Raw genomic sequence first — 21,748 nt, forward strand, 5'->3', positions numbered from 1 at the left:
GTTCTGTAAAAGTTAAATGTGCTAACAGTGCTCGTCCGTCTCTCACCACTGTGCTCCCCTTTAAAACAATCTGAGGATTATTTATTAAAATGGCCACTCCATCATTTCTATTTTCGTTTGAGCCACTCCATAGTGATGGATGTGGCCACATTTCCTCCCACTGTTTGTAATTTCTTAAAAAGGGTATGCCACATTCTTGGATTAAAAACAGATCAGATTTAAAAGTTTTTAGAAATGTTAAAACGCTCTGAGCTCTAATCTTTGACTTCACGCTTCTAACGTTAATAGTTGAGAAGGTGAGGGTCATAGGTATGATTAAAAATAAAAAAATAAAAACACAGATGGGGTTACAAAATTTTAAGAGAACATTATTTGAAAAAAAGCAAGGCAGTCGCTAAGGTATTTCTCGAGAGCGTATTTCTTCCTTTACCTCAGCAAAAGGGGCAGAGCTAAAACACTGGTCGTCTGTCAGGGGCACTTGAGGTGGTGATCGCTCACGCAACCTTAAATTCATAGTGTTTCTGCTTTTTGGCGTTGATTGCAGTACTATGTTTAAAAAGGAGAGTTCATTTGGTGAATCCGAGGGGAAGACCCTGGTCTCCCCCACCTCGCTATCTGGGCTCCCGGGCCTTCCCCTCTTCTCCGTGGACAGGGGAGACTCAGAGGACCGTTGAGATGCAAGCCTTTTATTATTTTGAGCACAAGTGATCTGGGTGTCTTCACTGTCAGCCTCATGTGGACTGACTTCGCTTGACTCGCTTGTGGGCATTTCTTGCAGCATCTCACTTTCCTCTGAGCTCTCGATTGGTGGGGCCGGCCTGCTCTCCTCCCCTTGCCCCTCCTCACCTGTCCCCTCTCCACCAATGACAGGATTTGGAGGGAAATTTGAATTTTCTTTGTGACATTCAATTTGTTTGTCAGCTTCATTTCCATTTCCTTGTGCCATTTCTTTTCCAGCCTTCAGTTTGTTGGCAAATGATTTTGGACAATTTCTGTAGAGGTGGTTAGTTTCCCCACAAAGATTGCACTTTCTGCCATTGGTACATTCTTCAAAAGTATGCCCAATTACTCTACATTTCCTACAAATTGTTTTCTCACACGCTTCCGCCAGGTGTCCATGCTCACCACACTTGCGGCAGAGCTTGGGCTGGCCCTGGTAATGTATGTAGCCCCGGTTTTCACCCAAGACTATCATTGGTGGGAGATGTTTCAGGCCCTGAAAGCCCTGGGGGTCCTGCCATTGTTGGATGGGTACCCGCCAGGCACAGTTCCAGATGCCGTCCTCATCCCTCACCTTTTCAGCCTGGCCTTTAACCGTGCAATATCTACCCAGCCAAAAACAAATGTCTTCTGCATTCACTGTCTCATTAAATATTCTGACAATAACTGTTTTAGCAGCATTATCAGTCAGTTTTTCAACATTGAACACAGAGAACTGGGCTTTCACATTTTCAAAACGAGTCCAAAATTCACGAAGGTTCACAGCAGAGGTGAAACTCACATCAAATCCCTTACTAAAGGGCAAAGTTATAATACAATTTAAATCCTCAGCTTTAAATTTCAGGGTTTGTTGGACAAGCTTTCTGGAGAAGTCCAGCCTGGACATCCACAGAGGCTCACCACCATCCCTTTCCCGAAACATAAATCGAACACTGTGGTGCCTCCGCATGCCGGCATATGTAGCCGACATGTCGGAGACAACCACTTGGTCACAACTTCTCACGAACAAAAAAACAGTACACTCACCTTTGTCGTTCTCCTATAACACAAAGTTTAAACAACACAATAACAATACCCCTGCAATTGAGTTAGATTCACAGCCACAACAGGCATATAATTATCTCTCAACAGAGGCGATCGCAGTCTTAGCCAAAAGGCCGAGAAGCGATGAAGAGGATAACTGACGGACTCAAGTACAGGCTTCTCGGTCTACCCACTCTCACAGTCGGTCATGTTACACCAAGCAGCGCTGCTCTTATGGACACTGAGACGGAGGAAACCTTGTCTGCTGACTTAACCATTCATTATTCACAAGCCTTCACATAAGCAGCTGCAGTCCAACAACTTTTGCAGTCTTCCTGCAGGATGAAAGACCAAGCGCCTGCTGCGGTCCCGGCCAGACTTGTGAAGAAAGCCAGAAGACCATAGTCAAGTCTTGCTCATTTGTGTTAATTGGTTTCAAGACTATCGCTCTTAATTATTGACATACAAGCCAGGGAAGAGCGCGAACGCAGTTCCCCACTATCAGAAATTATGCAGTCGAGATTCCCACATTTGGAGAATTCGCAAGGGTCAATACAGCCGCCAGTGCAATGGCTTCACCTCGCCCTGGGTGAACCACATTCTTGATCATGGTGTCACCCCTGTCAGGTAAGTATGCCTTCCTCAGCCTGGACACGGGGTCTTGCTTTTTTCCACTCACCCTCTTGAATGACTGTGCCATTCGTACACTGGCGAATGCCTGGCCCAGCATGATGGGCCAGTTTCTCTCAGTGGATTAGAACGGCGTGTGTACTTCGCACAGGGCGTTAGAGGAGGTCACAGGCACAACTGCGGAGCATGCAATAGCTGAATGAGCTCAAGTGTCAAGCCTCTGGAGCGGGTTCGACTCACCGGGTTGGTGGACAGCAGAGTAGATGTGTGTCAGCTACGTCGCCTGCTTCCCAAATTGACGACATGGTTGCTTCCGCCACACCTACTTGTGCGCACGTGAGTATTGCCACAGCCCGTTTTCTCTGTCTAGATTTGCATTTTCGTTGACCAGCGGAGGTGGTGCACCGCTCCTGGAAATACTGCAATACCAGGATGATGCGCGGAATGGGCAAAGCAAGCTCTGAATCCCATCTCCCTGTTCAAAAAAGCAATTTAATATGAAGTCTCCAGATAGGAGACATATCAGATATTAAACTGATAAGAACAGATACTACACTTGATCTTAGCCAAAAGGCCGAGAAGCGATGAAGAGGATAACTGACGGACTCAAGTACAGGCTTCTCGGTCTACCAACTCTCACAGTCGGTCATGTTACACCAAGCAGCGCTGCTCTTATGGACACTGAGACGGAGGAAACCTTGTCTGCTGACTTAACCATTCATTATTCACAAGCCTTCACATAAGCAGCTGCAGTCCAACAACTTTTGCAGTCTTCCTGCAGGATGAAAGACCAAGCGCCTGCTGCGGTCCCGGCCAGACTTGTGAAGAAAGCCAAAAGACCATAGTCAAGTCTTGCTCATTTGTGTTAATTGGTTTCAAGACTATCGCTCTTAATTATTGACATACAAGCCAGGGAAGAGCGCGAACGCAGTTCCTCACTATCAGAAATTATGCAGTCGAGATTCCCACATTTGGAGAATTCGCAATGGTCAATGCAGCCGCCAGTGCAATGGCTGCACCTCGCCCTGGGTGAACCACATTCTTGATCATGGTGTCACCCCTGCCAGGTAAGTATGCCTTCCTCAGCCTGGGCACGGGGTCTTGCTTTTTTCCACTCACCCTCTTGGATGACTGTGCCATTCGTACACTGGCGAATGCCTGGCCCAGCATGATGGAACAGTTTCTCTCAGTGGATTAGAACGGCGTGTGTACTTCGCACAGGGGCACAACTGCGGAGCATGCAATAGCTGAATGAGCTCAAGTGTCAAGCCTCTGGAACGTGTTCGACTCACCGGATTGGTGGACAGCAGATTAGATGTGTGTCGGCTACGTCGCCTGCTTCCCAATTTGATGACATGGTTGCTTCCGCCACACCTACTTGTGCGCACGTGAGTATTGCCACAGCCCGTTTTTTCTGTCTAGATTAGCATTTTCGTTGACCAGCGGAGGTGGTGCACCGCTCCTGGAAATACTGCAATACCAGGATGATGCGTGGAATGGGCAAAGCAAGCTCTGAATCCCATCTCCCTGTTCAAAAAAGCAATTTAATATGAAGTCTCCAGATAGGAGACATACCAGATATTAAACTGATAAGAACAGATACTACACTTGATCTTAGCCAAAAGGCCGAGAAGCGATGAAGAGGATAACTGACGGACTCAAGTACAGGCTTCTCGGTCTACCCACTCTCACAGTCGGTTATGTTACACCAAGCAGCGTTGCTCTTATGGACACTGAGACGGAGGAAACCTTGTCTGCTGACTTAACCATTCATTATTCACAAGCCTTCACATAAGCAGCTGCAGTCCAACAACTTTTGCAGTCTTCCTGCAGGATGAAAGGCCAAGCGCCTGCTGCGGTCCCGGCCAGACTTGTGAAGAAAGCCAGAAGACCATAGTCAAGTCTTGCTCATTTGTGTTAATTGGTTCCAAGACTATCGCTCTTAATTATTGACATACAAGCCAGGGAAGAGCGCGAACGCAGTTCCCCACTATCAGAAATTATGCAGTCGAGATTCCCACATTTGGAGAATTCGCAATGGTCAATGCAGCCGCCAGTGCAATGGCTGCACCTCGCCCTGGGTGAACCACATTCTTGATCATGGTGTCACCCCTGCCAGGTAAGTATGCCTTCCTCAGCCTGGGCACGGGGTCTTGCTTTTTTCCACTCACCCTCTTGGATGACTGTGCCATTCGTACACTGGCGAATGCCTGGCCCAGCATGATGGGACAGTTTCTCTCAGTGGATTAGAACGGCGTGTGTACTTCGCACAGGGGCACAACTGTGGAGCATGCAATAGCTGAATGAGCTCAAGTGTCAAGCCTCTGGAACGGGTTCGACTCACCGGATTGGTGGACAGCAGATTAGATGTGTGTCGGCTACGTCGCCTGCTTCCCAATTTGACGACATGGTTGCTTCCGCCACACCTACTTGTGCGCACGTGAGTATTGCCACAGCCCGTTTTTTCTGTCTAGATTAGCATTTTCGTTGACCAGCGGAGGTGGTGCACCGCTCCTGGAAATACTGCAATACCAGGATGATGCGCGGAATGGGCAAAGCAAGCTCTGAATCCCATCTCCCTGTTCAAAAAAGCAATTTAATATGAAGTCTCCAGATAGGAGACATATCAGATATTAAACTGATAAGAACAGATACTACACTTGATCTTAGCCAAAAGGCCGAGAAGCGATGAAGAGGATAACTGACGGACTCAAGTACAGGCTTCTCGGTCTACCCACTCTCACAGTCGGTCATGTTACACCAAGCAGCGCTGCTCTTATGGACACTGAGACGGAGGAAACCTTGTCTGCTGACTTAACCATTCATTATTCACAAGCCTTCACATAAGCAGCTGCAGTCCAACAGCTTTTGCAGTCTTCCTGCAGGATGAAAGACCAAGCGCCTGCTGCGGTCCCAGCCAGACTTGTGAAGAAAGCCAGAAGACCATAGTCAAGTCTTGCTCATTTGTGTTAATTGGTTTCAAGACTATCGCTCTTAATTATTGACATACAAGCCAGGGAAGAGCGCGAACGCAGTTCCCCACTATCAGAAATTATGCAGTCGAGATTCCCACATTTGGAGAATTCGCAAGGGTCAATGCAGCCGCTAGTGCAATGGCTGCACCTCGCCCTGGGTGAACCACATTCTTGATCATGGTGTCACCCCTGCCAGGTAAGTATGCCTTCCTCAGCCTGGACACGGGGTCTTGCTTTTTTCCACTCACCCTCTTGAATGACTGTGCCATTCGTACACTGGCGAATGCCTGGCCCAGCATGATGGGCCAGTTTCTCTCAGTGGATTAGAACGGCGTGTGTACTTCGCACAGGGCGTTAGAGGAGGTCACAGGCACAACTGCGGAGCATGCAATAGCTGAATGAGCTCAAGTGTCAAGCCTCTGGAACGGGTTCGACTCACCGGGTTGGTGGACAGCAGAGTAGATGTGTGTCGGCTACGTCGCCTGCTTCCCAATTTGACGACATGGTTGCTTCCGCCACACCTACTTGTGCGCACGTGAGTATTGCCACAGCCCGTTTTCTCTGTCTAGATTAGCATTTTCGTTGACCAGCGGAGGTGGTGCACCGCTCCTGGAAATACTGCAATACCAGGATGATGCGCGGAATGGGCAAAGCAAGCTCTGAATCCCATCTCCCTGTTCAAAAAAGCAATTTAATATGAAGTCTCCAGATAGGAGACATATCAGATATTAAACTGATAAGAACAGATTTTTTCTTTTTCATGTTTTTATTGTCACTTTTCAATCAATTACAAATCACATTTCTCCAATATGGAGCATTCATTTTGTCTCAAATATGACATGTAAAAATAAAAACAAAATAAAAAATGAAAAATGAAAGAACATTCATATCTATTGTGCAGGAGCGTAGCACTGCATTACTAATTGGGACTTCATCCCACCCTCTCAAAAAGCGCTTGTCCAGGACCTGCCGGGTAGCCCTTTTTGCTCCTTCCCTCCTGGAGAGCCAGGCCGTCGCTGCCGAGACCTTCACAGTGTAGCTCCGGTTCCCTCCTCCGGGCGGGCACAGGCGACGCTTCTTGGTGGCTGTGTCCTTGGCCTGCCGCGTGCAGCTTCGATGGTCTCTGCAGCCTTTCGGAGCACAGCCACGGGGGTAGTCTGCCTGTGCCTCCTTACCAGCAAGTTTTTGGAGGTCCACATGGCGTCTTTGATGGCGGCAAGAGTGAGCCAGTCTTTCGCAAACTCCTCTCGGGAACACTTGGCTTGGCTCACCCCATAGAGCACGTATTGTGCATTTAGGACCTCCCTTGCTGGCAAGTCCGGGAATTTTCTCAGGTGGCCGGCTGTTGCCCACAGGTCTACGGCAGCACTGCACTCCCAGAGGAGGTGCCTCACCGACTCCTGGGCGCCACAACCAGGTCGGGGGCAGGTTGAGTGCGCTGACATTCCTCGGGAGTGCATAACGGCCCTAACTGGGAGAATCTCGTGGGCCACCATCCACGACAGGTCCCGAAGTCTGTTTGGGAGGGCAGGATGGTTGGCGTTGCGCCAAACCGTTGTGGGCTTGCCGAATGCAAGCCCGCGCACTTGACTCGCTGTTTGCCGCTCCTGCACAATAGAGATGAGAGACTTGTGATTTTTCAAAATGTGACAATCTTCATTTTCCAATTTAAAATTTCTTAAAAATTTTGGGATAAAAGAATGTGCTGGTGGTAAATTAAAAGACACCGGAAGTCTTTGATCGCTGGGTATTAGTTTTAATTTACGGAGGTACGATCCCATCCAGAATCGTGTCATTGCTTGACTTTTGGGATTGCTGGATGGTCCCAGAGCATTTTGCAGATGGAGGGCCACATATCTGCTGCCCAAAAAGAGCTGGAGGTCCGGCACGCCTTTTCCACCCTTCTCTTTTGTTTTTTTCATCGTGTCCCTCCTCAGTCTTTCCCATTTAGAACCCCAGATAAAGTAAAAAATTGCACGGTCCAAATCTAAAAGCACATTTCTTTTTGGGATAAAAACTGAACCGATTAATAAAAGCAAGGGTAAAATTACTGCTTTTATTATTAAAATCTTCCCCTCTAAAGTCAACTCTCTCAGTCTCCAAAAGCCAAGTTTTTTTCTCACTTTCCCTACCACGTCGCCCCAGTTTGTATCCCCTCCCCCTCCCTTACTGAATTTAATCCCAAGTATTTTCTGGTCCGTTTGTATCTCCGTCAGGGGCAGTCCTGTCTTCTGTGTCGCGGTCCACGGTCCGTAAAACTGTGCTTGGGTCTTGTCTCTGTTGAGTTTAGAGCCAGACGCTCTTCCATACCAGTCAGTCAAGTCCAGGGTCCTTGTCACGGATAAAATGTCAGAACACAGGATGTTAATATCGTCCATATATAAAACACACTTTGTTGTGAGTCCCCCGCCCCCTGGAATACTCACCCCCTCGATCATTTTGTCCCTTCTCAAAATCTGTGCCAACGGTTCTATGCATAGAACATAGAGGAGGGCAGATAAGGGACAGCCCTGACGGACGCCGCAGTTAATTTGCACTGCTTTTGTCAAGTTCCCGTTGACCACAAATTTGCTGGTAATATCTCGATACAGCAGGCCCACCCACTCTAGATACCTTCCCGGGAAACCCCATTTTTGCAGTAGCCTAAAAAGGTACTGGTGCGAGATCCGATCAAAAGCCTTCTCAAAGTCTAAATTTAGGACTACTAGCCGCATATTTCTGTCTCTCGCATAACAGATGGTATCACGAATCAGCATAAGGCTGTCTGTGATCTTCCTCCCCGCGATGGCACAGGTTTGGTCCGGGTAGATCAAATCCTGTAAAAACACAGACATACGCATAGCTAAAAGTTTGCTAAAAAGTTTGCAATCAACATTTAAAAGTGTAATTGGACGCCAGTTGTTCAGGTCTGTTTTGTCTCCCTTCTTATGCAGTAAAGTGACTATCCCTTTTCTAAAACTGTCTGGTAGTCGGTTTGTTTTGTCCAGTTCATTAAAAACAGTGAGTAAGTCTGGTGCTAAAATGTCCCAAAAAGTCAGGTAAAATTCCGAGCAGAGGCCATCCTCGCCCGGAGATTTTGCCTTCTTCAATTGTTTTACACATGTATTTAGTTCTTCAGGTGTAAAATCCTGTGTTAAAGGCCCATTGTCAGTCACTGTTTTTTCAATGAAGTTTAAAACCTCTACCATTATCTCCTCTTGGGTATCTTTACGCTCATACAGTTTTTGATAGTAAGTTTCCACTGCTTCAATTATTTCATTATTTGTTTCTGTAATAGTCCCGTTTTCTTTTTTTAGTTTAAAAATGCCCCCACCCTTGCTCATAATTTTTTTAAAGAAGTACCTTGTGCATTTTTCACCTTCTTCTATTTCCTTCTCTCTGCTCCTTAATAAAAACCCTTTGCTCTGAATATCTGCCATTGCTTTCATTTCTTTTTTGATCTCTTTAATTTCATCATTAAAATTGATCCCCTCTTGTGTCAGATTAAAATACCTTTGCAGTCTCTTTTGCATTCCCAGCATACATTTCATTTCCTTGATTTTCTTCTCTCTTCCTGCTTTTTTAAAAAAAGTCTGAGTCCTTACCTTCATCATTTCCCACCATTGTGCCCGTGATTTGTAAAGGTCTTGAAGGGTCTGCCAGTCCTTGTACCGCTCCCTGTACTGAGAGACCAAAGTCTCGTCCTCGAGCAGGGAGCAGTTCAATTTCCACAGACCTCTTCCAATAGTCACGCCAGAAGAAAGTGAAAGGGTGCAAGACAGTATTAAGTGATCTGAGAAAAAAACAGGAGTTAATCTAGCATCAATCTGTGTCCAACCCCGTGTAAATACGTAATCTATGCGAGAGGCTCTGGTGCCGTCACCACTAAACCAGGTGAAGCCCTCCTCTCTTGGATGCATGGTTTTAAAGCAGTCCTCTAATTTGAATACGCGGCACATGTCTTGCAATAAAACCGATGTTTTGTCAATTTTAAAATCCTCCCCAGCTCCCTTCCTATCCTTCCTATTTAAAACACAATTAAAATCACCTCCAATAATTAGTGGATTATGACCTAGCATGTGGGACTGCAAATTCTCTAAAATATCATACCTGTCATGCTTTTCATTAGAACCATAAATATTTAAAAGGCTAAAGTCCCGTTCTGTAAAAGTTAAATGTGCTAACAGTGCTCGTCCGTCTCTCACCACTGTGCTCCCCTTTAAAACAATCTGAGGATTATTTATTAAAATGGCCACTCCATCATTTCTATTTTCGTTTGAGCCACTCCATAGTGATGGATGTGGCCACATTTCCTCCCACTGTTTGTAATTTCTTAAAAAGGGTATGCCACATTCTTGGATTAAAAACAGATCAGATTTAAAAGTTTTTAGAAATGTTAAAACGCTCTGAGCTCTAATCTTTGACTTCACGCTTCTAACGTTAATAGTTGAGAAGGTGAGGGTCATAGGTATGATTAAAAATAAAAAAATAAAAACACAGATGGGGTTACAAAATTTTAAGAGAACATTATTTGAAAAAAAGCAAGGCAGTCGCTAAGGTATTTCTCGAGAGCGTATTTCTTCCTTTACCTCAGCAAAAGGGGCAGAGCTAAAACACTGGTCGTCTGTCAGGGGCACTTGAGGTGGTGATCGCTCACGCAACCTTAAATTCATAGTGTTTCTGCTTTTTGGCGTTGATTGCAGTACTATGTTTAAAAAGGAGAGTTCATTTGGTGAATCCGAGGGGAAGACCCTGGTCTCCCCCACCTCGCTATCTGGGCTCCCGGGCCTTCCCCTCTTCTCCGTGGACAGGGGAGACTCAGAGGACCGTTGAGATGCAAGCCTTTTATTATTTTGAGCACAAGTGATCTGGGTGTCTTCACTGTCAGCCTCATGTGGACTGACTTCGCTTGACTCGCTTGTGGGCATTTCTTGCAGCATCTCACTTTCCTCTGAGCTCTCGATTGGTGGGGCCGGCCTGCTCTCCTCCCCTTGCCCCTCCTCACCTGTCCCCTCTCCACCAATGACAGGATTTGGAGGGAAATTTGAATTTTCTTTGTGACATTCAATTTGTTTGTCAGCTTCATTTCCATTTCCTTGTGCCATTTCTTTTCCAGCCTTCAGTTTGTTGGCAAATGATTTTGGACAATTTCTGTAGAGGTGGTTAGTTTCCCCACAAAGATTGCACTTTCTGCCATTGGTACATTCTTCAAAAGTATGCCCAATTACTCTACATTTCCTACAAATTGTTTTCTCACACGCTTCCGCCAGGTGTCCATGCTCACCACACTTGCGGCAGAGCTTGGGCTGGCCCTGGTAATGTATGTAGCCCCGGTTTTCACCCAAGACTATCATTGGTGGGAGATGTTTCAGGCCCTGAAAGCCCTGGGGGTCCTGCCATTGTTGGATGGGTACCCGCCAGGCACAGTTCCAGATGCCGTCCTCATCCCTCACCTTTTCAGCCTGGCCTTTAACCGTGCAATATCTACCCAGCCAAAAACAAATGTCTTCTGCATTCACTGTCTCATTAAATATTCTGACAATAACTGTTTTAGCAGCATTATCAGTCAGTTTTTCAACATTGAACACAGAGAACTGGGCTTTCACATTTTCAAAACGAGTCCAAAATTCACGAAGGTTCACAGCAGAGGTGAAACTCACATCAAATCCCTTACTAAAGGGCAAAGTTATAATACAATTTAAATCCTCAGCTTTAAATTTCAGGGTTTGTTGGACAAGCTTTCTGGAGAAGTCCAGCCTGGACATCCACAGAGGCTCACCACCATCCCTTTCCCGAAACATAAATCGAACACTGTGGTGCCTCCGCATGCCGGCATATGTAGCCGACATGTCGGAGACAACCACTTGGTCACAACTTCTCACGAACAAAAAAACAGTACACTCACCTTTGTCGTTCTCTTATAACACAAAGTTTAAACAACACAATAACAATACCCCTGCAATTGAGTTAGATTCACAGCCACAACAGGCATATAATTATCTCTCAACAGAGGCGATCGCAGTCTTAGCCAAAAGGCCGAGAAGCGATGAAGAGGATAACTGACGGACTCAAGTACAGGCTTCTCGGTCTACCCACTCTCACAGTCGGTCATGTTACACCAAGCAGCGCTGCTCTTATGGACACTGAGACGGAGGAAACCTTGTCTGCTGACTTAACCATTCATTATTCACAAGCCTTCACATAAGCAGCTGCAGTCCAACAACTTTTGCAGTCTTCCTGCAGGATGAAAGACCAAGCGCCTGCTGCGGTCCCGGCCAGACTTGTGAAGAAAGCCAGAAGACCATAGTCAAGTCTTGCTCATTTGTGTTAATTGGTTTCAAGACTATCGCTCTTAATTATTGACATACAAGCCAGGGAAGAGCGCGAACGCAGTTCCCCACTATCAGAAATTATGCAGTCGAGATTCCCACATTTGGAGAATTCGCAAGGGTCAATACAGCCGCCAGTGCAATGGCTTCACCTCGCCCTGGGTGAACCACATTCTTGATCATGGTGTCACCCCTGCCAGGTAAGTATGCCTTCCTCAGCCTGGACACGGGGTCTTGCTTTTTTCCACTCACCCTCTTGAATGACTGTGCCATTCGTACACTGGCGAATGCCTGGCCCAGCATGATGGGCCAGTTTCTCTCAGTGGATTAGAACGGCGTGTGTACTTCGCACAGGGCGTTAGAGGAGGTCACAGGCACAACTGCGGAGCATGCAATAGCTGAATGAGCTCAAGTGTCAAGCCTCTGGAGCGGGTTCGACTCACCGGGTTGGTGGACAGCAGAGTAGATGTGTGTCAGCTACGTCGCCTGCTTCCCAATTTGACGACATGGTTGCTTCCGCCACACCTACTTGTGCGCACGTGAGTATTGCCACAGCCCGTTTTCTCTGTCTAGATTTGCATTTTCGTTGACCAGCGGAGGTGGTGCACCGCTCCTGGAAATACTGCAATACCAGGATGATGCGCGGAATGGGCAAAGCAAGCTCTGAATCCCATCTCCCTGTTCAAAAAAGCAATTTAATATGAAGTCTCCAGATAGGAGACATATCAGATATTAAACTGATAAGAACAGATACTACACTTGATCTTAGCCAAAAGGCCGAGAAGCGATGAAGAGGATAACTGACGGACTCAAGTACAGGCTTCTCGGTCTACCAACTCTCACAGTCGGTCATGTTACACCAAGCAGCGCTGCTCTTATGGACACTGAGACGGAGGAAACCTTGTCTGCTGACTTAACCATTCATTATTCACAAGCCTTCACATAAGCAGCTGCAGTCCAACAACTTTTGCAGTCTTCCTGCAGGATGAAAGACCAAGCGCCTGCTGCGGTCCCGGCCAGACTTGTGAAGAAAGCCAGAAGACCATAGTCAAGTCTTGCTCATTTGTGTTAATTGGTTTCAAGACTATCGCTCTTAATTATTGACATACAAGCCAGGGAAGAGCGCGAACGCAGTTCCCCACTATCAGAAATTATGCAGTCGAGATTCCCACATTTGGAGAATTCGCAATGGTCAATGCAGCCGCCGGTGCAATGGCTGCACCTCGCCCTGGGTGAACCACATTCTTGATCATGGTGTCACCCCTGCCAGGTAAGTATGCCTTCCTCAGCCTGGGCACGGGGTCTTGCTTTTTTCCACTCACCCTCTTGGATGACTGTGCCATTCGTACACTGGCGAATGCCTGGCCCAGCATGATGGGCCAGTTTCTCTCAGTGGATTAGAACGTCGTGTGTACTTCGCACAGGGCGTTAGAGGAGGTCACAGGCACAACTGCGGAGCATGCAATAGCTGAATGAGCTCAAGTGTCAACCCTCTGGAACGGGTTCGACTCACCGGGTTGGTGGACAGCAGAGTAGATGTGTGTCGGCTACGTCGCCTGCTTCCCAATTTGACGACATGGTTGCTTCCGCCACACCTACTTGTGCGCACGTGAGTATTGCCACAGCCCGTTTTCTCTGTCTAGATTAGCATTTTCGTTTACCAGCGGAGGTGGTGCACCGCTCCTGGAAATACTGCAATAACAAGATGATGCGCGGAATAGGCAAAGCAAGCTCTGAATCCCATCTCCCTGTTCAAAAAAGCAATTCAATATGAAGTCTCCAGATAGGAGACATATCAGATATTAAACTGATAAGAACAGATTTTTTTCTTTTTCATGTTTTTATTGTCACTTTTCAATCAATTACAAATCACATTTCTCCAATATGGAGCATTCATCTTGTCTCAAATATGACATGTAAAAATAAAAACAAATAAAAATTTAAAAATGAAAAAAACATTAATATCTATTGTGCAGGAGCGTAGCACTGCATTACTAAGTGGGACTTCGTCCCACCCTCTCAAAAAGCGCTTGTCCAGGACCTGCCGGGTCACCCTTTTTGCTCCTTCCCTCCTGGAGAGCCAGGCCGTCGCTGCCAAGACCTTCACCGTGTAGCTCCGGTTCCCTCCTCCGGGCGGGCACAGGCGACGCTTCTTGTTGGCTGTGTCCTTGGCCTGCCGCGTGCAGCTTCGATGGTCTCTGCAGCCATTCGGAGCACAGCCACGGGGGGGGTCTGCCTGTGCCTCCTTACCAGCAAGTTTCTGGAGGTCCACATGGCGTCTTTGATGGCGGCAAGGGTGAGCCAGTCTTTCGCAAACTCCTCTCGGGAACACTTGGCTTGGCTCACCCCATAGAGCACGTATTGTGCATTTAGGACCTCCCTTGCTGGCAAGTCCGGGAATTTTCTCAGGTGGCCGGCTGTTGCCCACAGGTCTACGGCAGCACTGCACTCCCAGAGGAGGTGCCTCACCGACTCCTGGGCGCCACAACCAGGTCGGGGGCAGGTTGAGTGCGCTGACATTCCTCGGGAGTGCATAACGGCCCTGACTGGGAGAATCTCGTGGGCCACCATCCACGACAGGTCCCGAAGTCTGTTTGGGAGGGCAGGATGGTTGGCGTTGCGCCAAACCGTTGTGGGCTTGCCGAATGCAAGCCCGCGCACTTGACTCGCTGTTTGCCGCTCCTGCACAATAGAGATGAGAGACTTGTGATTTTTCAAAATGTGACAATCTTCATTTTCCAAGTTAAAATTTCTTAAAAATTTTGGGATAAAAGAATGTGCTGGTGGTAAATTAAAAGACACCGGAAGTCTTTGATCGCTGGGTATTAGTTTTAATTTACGGAGGTACGATCCCATCCAGAATCGTGTCATTGCTTGACTTTTGGGATTGCTGGATGGTCCCAGAGCATTTTGCAGATGGAGGGCCACATATCTGCTGCCCAAAAAGAGCTGGAGGTCCGGCACGCCTTTTCCACCCTTCTCTTTTGTTTTTTTCATCGTGTCCCTCCTCAGTCTTTCCCATTTAGAACCCCAGATAAAGTAAAAAATTGCACGGTCCAAATCTAAAAGCACATTTCTTTTTGGGATAAAAACTGAACCGATTAATAAAAGCAAGGGTAAAATTACTGCTTTTATTATTAAAATCTTCCCCTCTAAAGTCAACTCTCTCAGTCTCCAAAAGCCAAGTTTTTTTCTCACTTTCCCTACCACGTCGCCCCAGTTTGTATCCCCTCCCCCTCCCTTACTGAATTTAATCCCAAGTATTTTCTGGTCCGTTTGTATCTCCGTCAGGGGCAGTCCTGTCTTCTGTGTCGCGGTCCACGGTCCGTAAAACTGTGCTTGGGTCTTGTCTCTGTTGAGTTTAGAGCCAGACGCTCTTCCATACCAGTCAGTCAAGTCCATGGTCCTTGTCACGGATAAAATGTCAGAACACAGGATGTTAATATCGTCCATATATAAAACACACTTTGTTGTGAGTCCCCCGCCCCCTGGAATACTCACCCCCTCGATCATTTTGTCCCTTCTCAAAATCTGTGCCAACGGTTCTATGCATAGAACATAGAGGAGGGCAGATAAGGGACAGCCCTGACGGACGCCGCAGTTAATTTGCACTGCTTTTGTCAAGTTCCCGTTGACCACAAATTTGCTGGTAATATCTCGGTACAGCAGGCCCACCCACTCTAGATACCTTCCCGGGAAACCCCATTTTTGCAGTAGCCTAAAAAGGTACTGGTGCGAGATCCGATCAAAAGCCTTCTCAAAGTCTAAATTTAGGACTACTAGCCGCATATTTCTGTCTCTCGCATAACAGATGGTGTCACGAATCAGCATGAGGCTGTCCGTGATCTTCCTCCCCGCGATGGCACAGGTTTGGTCCGGGTCGATCAAATTCTCTAAAAACACAGACATATGCATAGCTAAAAGTTTGCTAAAAAGTTTGCAACATTTAAAAGCGTAATTGGACGCCAGTTGTTCAGGTCTGTTTTGTCTCCTTTCTTATGCAGTAAAGTGACTATCCCTTTTCTAAAACTGTCTGGTAGTCGGTTTGTTTTGTCCAGTTCATTAAAAACAGTGAGTAAGTCTGGTGCTAAAATGTCCCAAAAAGTCAGGTAAAATTCCGAGCAGAGGCCATCCTCGCCCGGAGATTTTGCCTTCTTCAGTTGTTTTACACATGTATTTAGTTCTTCGGGTGTAAAATCCTGTGTTAAAGGCCCATTGTCAGTCACTGTTTTTTCAATGAAGTTTAAAACCTCTACCATTATCTCCTCTTGGGTATCTTTACGCTCATACAGTTTTTGATAGTAAGTTTCCACTGCTTCAATTATTTCATTATTTGTTTCTGTAATAGTCCCGTTTTCTTTTTTTAGTTTAAAAATGCCCCCACCCTTGCTCATAATTTTTTTAAAGAAGTACCTTGTGCATTTTTCACCTTCTTCTATTTCCTTCTCTCTGCTCCTTAATAAAAACCCTTTGCTCTGAATATCTGCCATTGCTTTCATTTCTTTTTTGATCTCTTTAATTTCATTAAAATTGATCCCCTCTTGTGTCAGATTAAAATACCTTTGCAGTCTCTTTTGCATTCCCAGCATACATTTCATTTCCTTGATTTTCTTCTCTCTTCCTGCTTTTTTAAAAAAAGTCTGAGTCCTTACCTTCATCATTTCCCACCATTGTGCCCGTGATTTGTGAAGGTCTTGAAGGGTCTGCCAGTCCTTGTACCGCTCCCTGTACTGAGAGACCAAAGTCTCGTCCTCGAGCAGGGAGCAGTTCAATTTCCACAGACCTCTTCCAATAGTCACGCCAGAAGAAAGTGAAAGGGTGCAAGACAGTATTAGGTGATCTGAGAAAAAAACAGGAGTTAATCTAGCATCAATCTGTGTCCAACCCCGTGTAAATACGTAATCTATGCGAGAGGCTCTGGTGCCATCACCACTAAACCAGGTGAAGCCCTCCTCTCTTGGATGCATGGTTTTAAAGCAGTCCTCTAATTTGAATACGCGGCACATGTCTTGCAATAAAACCGATGTTTTGTCAATTTTAAAATCCTCCCCAGCTCCCTTCCTATCCTTCCTATTTAAAACACAATTAAAATCACCTCCAATAATTAGTGGATTATGACCTAGCATGTGGGACTGCAAATTCTCTAAAATATCATACCTGTCATGCTTTTCATTAGAACCATAAATATTTAAAAGGCTAAAGTCCCGTTCTGTAAAAGTTAAATGTGCTAACAGTGCTCGTCCGTCTCTCACCACTGTGCTCCCCTTTAAAACAATCTGAGGATTATTTATTAAAATGGCCACTCCATCATTTCTATTTTCGTTTGAGCCACTCCATAGTGATGGATGTGGCCACATTTCCTCCCACTGTTTGTAATTTCTTAAAAAGGGTATGCCACATTCTTGGATTAAAAACAGATCAGATTTAAAAGTTTTTAGAAATGTTAAAACGCTCTGAGCTCTAATCTTTGACTTCACGCTTCTAACGTTAATAGTTGAGAAGGTGAGGGTAATAGGTATGATTAAAAATAAAAAAATAAAAACACAGATGGGGTTACAAAATTTTAAGAGAACATTATTTAAAAAAAAACAAGGCAGTCGCTAAGGTATTTCTCGAGAGCGTATTTCTTCCTTTACCTCAGCAAAAGGGGCAGAGCTAAAACACTGGTCGTCTGTCAGGGGCACTTGAGGTGGTGATCGCTCACGCAACCTTAAATTCATAGTGTTTCTGCTTTTTGGCGTTGATTGCAGTACTATGTTTAAAAAGGAGAGTTCATTTGGTGAATCCGAGGGGAAGACCCTGGTCTCCCCCACCTCGCTATCTGGGCTCCCGGGCCTTCCCCTCTTCTCCGTGGACAGGGGAGACTCAGAGGACCGTTGAGATGCAAGCCTTTTATTATTTTGAGCACAAGTGATCTGGGTGTCTTCACTGTCAGCCTCATGTGGACTGACTTCGCTTGACTCGCTTGTGGGCATTTCTTGCAGCATCTCACTTTCCTCTGAGCTCTCGATTGGTGGGGCCGGCCTGCTCGCCTCCCCTTGCCCCTCCTCACCTGTCCCCTCTCCACCAATGACAGGATTTGGAGGGAAATTTGAATTTTCTTTGGGACATTCAATTTGTTTGTCAGCTTCATTTCCATTTCCTTGTGCCATTTCTTTTCCAGCCTTCAGTTTGTTGGCAAATGATTTTGGACAATTTCTGTAGAGGTGGTTAGTTTCCCCACAAAGATTGCACTTTCTGCCATTGGTACATTCTTCAAAAGTATGCCCAATTACTCTACATTTCCTACAAATTGTTTTCTCACACGCTTCCGCCAGGTGTCCATGCTCACCACACTTGCGGCAGAGCTTGGGCTGGCCCTGGTAATGTATGTAGCCCCGGTTTTCACCCAAGACTATCATTGGTGGGAGATGTTTCAGGCCCTGAAAGCCCTGGGGGTCCTGCCATTGTTGGATGGGTACCCGCCAGGCACAGTTCCAGATGCCGTCTTCATCCCTCACCTTCACAGCCTGGCCTTTAACCGTGCAATATCTACCCAGCCAAAAACAAATGTCTTCTGCATTCACTGTCTCATTAAACATTCTGACAATAACTGTTTTAGCAGCATTATCAGTCAGTTTTTCAACATTGAACACAGAGAACTGGGCTTTCACATTTTCAAAACGAGTCCAAAATTCACGAAGGTTCACAGCAGAGGTGAAACTCACATCAAATCCCTTACTAAAGGGCAAAGTTATAATACAATTTAAATCCTCAGCTTTAAATTTCAGGGTTTGTTGGACAAGCTTTCTGGAGAAGTCCAGCCTGGACATCCACAGAGGATCACCACCATCCCTTTCCCGAAACATAAATCGGACACTGTGGTGCCTCCGCATGCCGGCATATGTAGCCGACATGTCGGAGACAACCACTTGGTCACAACTTCTCACGAATAAAAAAACAGTACACTCACCTTGGTCGTTCTCCTATAACACAAAGTTTAAACAACACAATAACAATACCCCTGCAATTGAGTTAGATTCACAGCCACAACAGGCATAGAATTATCTCTCAGCAGAGGCGATCGCAGTCTTAGCCAAAAGGCCGAGAAGCGATCCTGATAAGAACAGATACTACACTTGATCTTAGCCAAAAGGCCGAGAAGCGATGAAGAGGATAACTGACGGACTCAAGTACAGGCTTCTCAGTCTACCCACTCTCACAGTCGGTCATGTTACACCAAGCAGCGCTGCTCTTATGGACACTGAGACGGAGGAAACCTTGTCTGCTGACTTAACCATTCATTATTCACAAGCCTTCACATAAGCAGCTGCAGTCCAACAACTTTTGCAGTCTTCCTGCAGGATGAAAGACCAAGCGCCTGCTGCGGTCCCGGCCAGACTTGTGAAGAAAGCCAGAAGACCATAGTCAAGTCTTGCTCATTTGTGTTAATTGGTTTCAAGACTATCGCTCTTAATTTTTGACATACAAGCCAGGGAAGAGCGCGAACGCAGTTCCCCACTATCAGAAATTATGCAGTCGAGATTCCCACATTTGGAGAATTCGCAAGGGTCAATGCAGCCGCCAGTGCAATGGCTGCACCTCGCCCTGGGTGAACCACATTCTTGATCATGGTGTCACCCCTGCCAGGTAAGTATGCCTACCTCAGCCTGGACACGGGGTCTTGCTTTTTTCCACTCACCCTCTTGAATGACTGTGCCATTCGTACACTGGCGAATGCCTGGCCCAGCATGATGGGCCAGTTTCTCTCAGTGGATTAGAACGGCGTGTGTACTTCGCACAGGGCGTTAGAGGAGGTCACAGGCACAACTGCGGAGCATGCAATAGCTGAATGAGCTCAAGTGTCAAGCCTCTGGAACGGGTTCGACTCACCGGGTTCGTGGACAGCAGAGTAGATGTGTGTCGGCTACGTCGCCTGCTTCCCAATTTGACGACATGGTTGCTTCCGCCACACCTACTTGTGCGCACGTGAGTATTGCCACAGCCCGTTTTCTCTGTCTAGATTAGCATTTTCGTTGACCAGCGGAGGTGGTGCACCGCTCCTGGAAATACTGCAATACAAGAATGATGCGCAGAATGGGCAAAGTAAGCTCTGAATCCCATCTCCCTGTTCAAAAAAGCAATTTAATATGAAGTCTCCAGATAGGAGACATATCAGATATTAAACTGATAAGAACAGATACTACACTTGATCTTAGCCAAAAGGCCGAGAAGCGATGAAGAGGATAACTGACGGACTCAAGTACAGGCTTCTCGGTCTACCAACTCTCACAGTCGGTCATGTTACACCAAGCAGCGCTGCTCTTATGGACACTGAGACGGAGGAAACCTTGTCTGCTGACTTAACCATTCATTATTCACAAGCCTTCACATAAGCAGCTGCAGTCCAACAACTTTTGCAGTCTTCCTGCAGGATGAAAGACCAAGCGCCTGCTGCGGTCCCGGCCAGACTTGTGAAGAAAGCCAGAAGACCATAGTCAAGTCTTGCTCATTTGTGTTAATTGGTTTCAAGACCATCGCTCTTAATTATTGACATACAAGCCAGGGAAGAGCGCGAACGCAGTTCCCCACTATCAGAAATTATGCAGTCGAGATTCCCACATTTGGAGAATTCGCAATGGTCAATGCAGCCGCCAGTGCAATGGCTGCAACTCGCCCTGGGTGAACCACATTCTTGATCATGGTGTCACCCCTGCCAGGTAAGTATGCCTTCCTCAGCCTGGGCACGGGGTCTTGCTTTTTTCCACTCACCCTCTTGGATGACTGTGCCATTCGTACACTGGCGAATGCCTGGCCCAGCATGATGGGCCAGTTTCTCTCAGTGGATTAGAACGGCGTGTGTACTTCGCACAGGGCATTAGAGGAGGTCACAGGCACAACTGCGGAGCATGCAATAGCTGAATGAGCTCAAGTGTCAAGCCTCTGGAACGGGTTCGACTCACCGGATTGGTGGACAGCAGAGTAGATGTGTGTCGGCTACGTCGCCTGCTTCCCAATTTGACGACATGGTTGCTTCCGCCACACCTACTTGTGCGCACGTGAGTATTGCCACAGCCCGTTTTCTCTGTCTAGATTAGCATTTTCGTTGACCAGCGGAGGTGGTGCACCGCTCCTGGATATACTGCAATACCAGGATGATGCACGGAATGGGCAAAGCAAGCTCTGAATCCCATCTCCCTGTTCAAAAAAGCAATTTAATATGAAGTCTCCAGATAGGAGACATATCAGATATTAAACTGATAAGAACAGATACTACACTTGATCTTAGCCAAAAGGCCGAGAAGCGATGAAGAGGATAACTGACGGACTCAAGTACAGGCTTCTCGGTCTACCTACTCTCACAGTCGGTTATGTTACACCAAGCAGCGTTGCTCTTATGGACACTGAGACGGAGGAAACCTTGTCTGCTGACTTAACCATTCATTATTCACAAGCCTTCACATAAGCAGCTGCAGTCCAACAACTTTTGCAGTCTTCCTGCAGGATGAAAGGCCAAGCGCCTGCTGCGGTCCCGGCCAGACTTGTGAAGAAAGCCAGAAGACCATAGTCAAGTCTTGCTCATTTGTGTTAATTGGTTTCAAGACTATCGCTCTTAATTATTGACATACAAGCCAGGGAAGAGCGCGAACGCAGTTCCCCACTATCAGAAATTATGCAGTCGAGATTCCCACATTTGGAGAATTCGCAATGGTCAATGCAGCCGCCAGTGCAATGGCTGCACCTCGCCCTGGGTGAACCACATTCTTGATCATGGTGTCACCCCTGCCAGGTAAGTATGCCTTCCTCAGCCTGGACACGGGGTCTTGCTTTTTTCCACTCACCCTCTTGAATGACTGTGCCATTCGTACACTGGCGAATGCCTGGCCCAGCATGATGGGCCAGTTTCTCTCAGTGGATTAGAACGGCGTGTGTACTTCGCACAGGGCGTTAGAGGAGGTCACAGGCACAACTGCGGAGCATGCAATAGCTGAATGAGCTCAAGTGTCAAGCCTCTGGAACGGGTTCGACTCACCGGGTTGGTGGACAGCAGAGTAGATGTGTGTCGGCAACGTCGCCTGCTTCCCAATTTGACGACATGGTTGCTTCCGCCAC

At 46.8% G+C, this 21,748-nt stretch overlaps 17 non-coding genes and 1 pseudogene across 17 annotated transcripts; all 18 read right to left on the minus strand.

Annotated features, from left to right (window-relative positions):
• Positions 1-2,213: 2,213 nt before the first annotated feature.
• Positions 2,214-2,378, minus strand: LOC147154533 (U1 spliceosomal RNA). Its single transcript, XR_015093193.1, has one exon. It is a non-coding gene; the product is annotated as a U1 spliceosomal RNA (small nuclear RNA).
• A 389-nt stretch (positions 2,379-2,767) lies between these two features.
• Positions 2,768-2,959, minus strand: LOC147154534 (U2 spliceosomal RNA). The gene has a single exon (XR_015093226.1). It is a non-coding gene; the product is annotated as a U2 spliceosomal RNA (small nuclear RNA).
• A 324-nt stretch (positions 2,960-3,283) lies between these two features.
• Positions 3,284-3,448, minus strand: LOC147154535 (U1 spliceosomal RNA). Its single transcript, XR_015093196.1, has one exon. It is a non-coding gene; the product is annotated as a U1 spliceosomal RNA (small nuclear RNA).
• Positions 3,449-3,819: 371 nt separating this feature from the next.
• LOC147154536 (U2 spliceosomal RNA) lies at positions 3,820-4,011 on the minus strand. Its single transcript, XR_015093237.1, has one exon. It is a non-coding gene; the product is annotated as a U2 spliceosomal RNA (small nuclear RNA).
• A 324-nt stretch (positions 4,012-4,335) lies between these two features.
• LOC147154537 (U1 spliceosomal RNA) lies at positions 4,336-4,500 on the minus strand. Its single transcript, XR_015093141.1, has one exon. It is a non-coding gene; the product is annotated as a U1 spliceosomal RNA (small nuclear RNA).
• Positions 4,501-4,871: 371 nt separating this feature from the next.
• LOC147154538 (U2 spliceosomal RNA) lies at positions 4,872-5,063 on the minus strand. Its single transcript, XR_015093227.1, has one exon. It is a non-coding gene; the product is annotated as a U2 spliceosomal RNA (small nuclear RNA).
• Positions 5,064-5,387: 324 nt separating this feature from the next.
• LOC147154539 (U1 spliceosomal RNA) lies at positions 5,388-5,552 on the minus strand. Its single transcript, XR_015093346.1, has one exon. It is a non-coding gene; the product is annotated as a U1 spliceosomal RNA (small nuclear RNA).
• A 389-nt stretch (positions 5,553-5,941) lies between these two features.
• LOC147154540 (U2 spliceosomal RNA) lies at positions 5,942-6,136 on the minus strand. The gene has a single exon (XR_015093339.1). It is a non-coding gene; the product is annotated as a U2 spliceosomal RNA (small nuclear RNA).
• Positions 6,137-11,699: 5,563 nt separating this feature from the next.
• LOC147154541 (U1 spliceosomal RNA) lies at positions 11,700-11,864 on the minus strand. Its single transcript, XR_015093355.1, has one exon. It is a non-coding gene; the product is annotated as a U1 spliceosomal RNA (small nuclear RNA).
• A 389-nt stretch (positions 11,865-12,253) lies between these two features.
• On the minus strand, positions 12,254-12,445 carry LOC147154542 (U2 spliceosomal RNA). The gene has a single exon (XR_015093228.1). It is a non-coding gene; the product is annotated as a U2 spliceosomal RNA (small nuclear RNA).
• A 324-nt stretch (positions 12,446-12,769) lies between these two features.
• On the minus strand, positions 12,770-12,934 carry LOC147154543 (U1 spliceosomal RNA). The gene has a single exon (XR_015093161.1). It is a non-coding gene; the product is annotated as a U1 spliceosomal RNA (small nuclear RNA).
• A 389-nt stretch (positions 12,935-13,323) lies between these two features.
• LOC147154544 (U2 spliceosomal RNA) lies at positions 13,324-13,519 on the minus strand. Its single transcript, XR_015093347.1, has one exon. It is a non-coding gene; the product is annotated as a U2 spliceosomal RNA (small nuclear RNA).
• A 5,145-nt stretch (positions 13,520-18,664) lies between these two features.
• Positions 18,665-18,804, minus strand: LOC147154545 (U2 spliceosomal RNA; annotated as a pseudogene).
• A 324-nt stretch (positions 18,805-19,128) lies between these two features.
• On the minus strand, positions 19,129-19,293 carry LOC147154546 (U1 spliceosomal RNA). The gene has a single exon (XR_015093275.1). It is a non-coding gene; the product is annotated as a U1 spliceosomal RNA (small nuclear RNA).
• Positions 19,294-19,682: 389 nt separating this feature from the next.
• Positions 19,683-19,874, minus strand: LOC147154547 (U2 spliceosomal RNA). Its single transcript, XR_015093336.1, has one exon. It is a non-coding gene; the product is annotated as a U2 spliceosomal RNA (small nuclear RNA).
• Positions 19,875-20,198: 324 nt separating this feature from the next.
• On the minus strand, positions 20,199-20,363 carry LOC147154548 (U1 spliceosomal RNA). The gene has a single exon (XR_015093153.1). It is a non-coding gene; the product is annotated as a U1 spliceosomal RNA (small nuclear RNA).
• A 389-nt stretch (positions 20,364-20,752) lies between these two features.
• On the minus strand, positions 20,753-20,944 carry LOC147154549 (U2 spliceosomal RNA). Its single transcript, XR_015093242.1, has one exon. It is a non-coding gene; the product is annotated as a U2 spliceosomal RNA (small nuclear RNA).
• Positions 20,945-21,268: 324 nt separating this feature from the next.
• On the minus strand, positions 21,269-21,433 carry LOC147154550 (U1 spliceosomal RNA). Its single transcript, XR_015093142.1, has one exon. It is a non-coding gene; the product is annotated as a U1 spliceosomal RNA (small nuclear RNA).
• Positions 21,434-21,748: the final 315 nt, after the last annotated feature.

The sequence above is a fragment of the Leptonotus elevatus genome, unplaced genomic scaffold (assembly GCF_054856555.1).
Source record: "Leptonotus elevatus isolate MCC_2025b unplaced genomic scaffold, RoL_Lele_1.0 HiC_scaffold_65, whole genome shotgun sequence".
Classification (NCBI taxonomy): domain Eukaryota; kingdom Metazoa; phylum Chordata; class Actinopteri; order Syngnathiformes; family Syngnathidae; genus Leptonotus; species Leptonotus elevatus.